The following is a 616-nucleotide window of genomic DNA, read 5'->3' as shown; positions in this document are numbered from 1 at the left end:
CTTTAAGAGGTTGTGTGGTGTGTGTGTGTGTGTGTGTGTGTGTGTGTGTGTGTGTGTGGCGGGGTGGGGGTGGGAGGCTACAACAGAACCACCTCTTAGGGTGAAAAACATAGATAAACTAAACCTGAGCTCTCATATCTCCGATGGATGGGTCAATTCGACCACATAGATTTGATTTGAGGCTTTGTACATTTCACGAAGACATCACTGACTAACTGCTATATACGAAAAAGAGCCTTCCACCAATTCCCATGTGGTCACCGAGCCATTATATCGAAGATCCAACTATGTTCACCTTTTCCTTTTTGTTTCACCCTAAGTTCATGGAAATTATACGTCGTCATGGTCACCCAAGGTAAAAAGTAAAATTGCATATACGCACGAAGGAGGGGACATCAACCTAACACGTGGTGTGCCTGAAGGTCCGGATAGACGAATAGAGCTTCTCTTTTGTTTTTGGAATAGAGCATTTTTGAGTGATCGCTTAGAGCTTCTTCCCTCTTTTTTTTTGTGAGAATTATCACTTAGAGCTTTGCCTCCAAGAAAAGCAGTGCCGATGATGTAGATGAAAGCCACGGTCATTGGAATATGTGACCACACACACTTCCATGTCGCG

Source organism: Triticum dicoccoides, chromosome 5B, assembly GCF_002162155.2.
Source record: "Triticum dicoccoides isolate Atlit2015 ecotype Zavitan chromosome 5B, WEW_v2.0, whole genome shotgun sequence".
NCBI lineage: Eukaryota > Viridiplantae > Streptophyta > Magnoliopsida > Poales > Poaceae > Triticum > Triticum dicoccoides.
The sequence above is the reverse complement of the archived record's forward strand: the minus strand, read 5'-3'. Positions refer to the sequence as shown.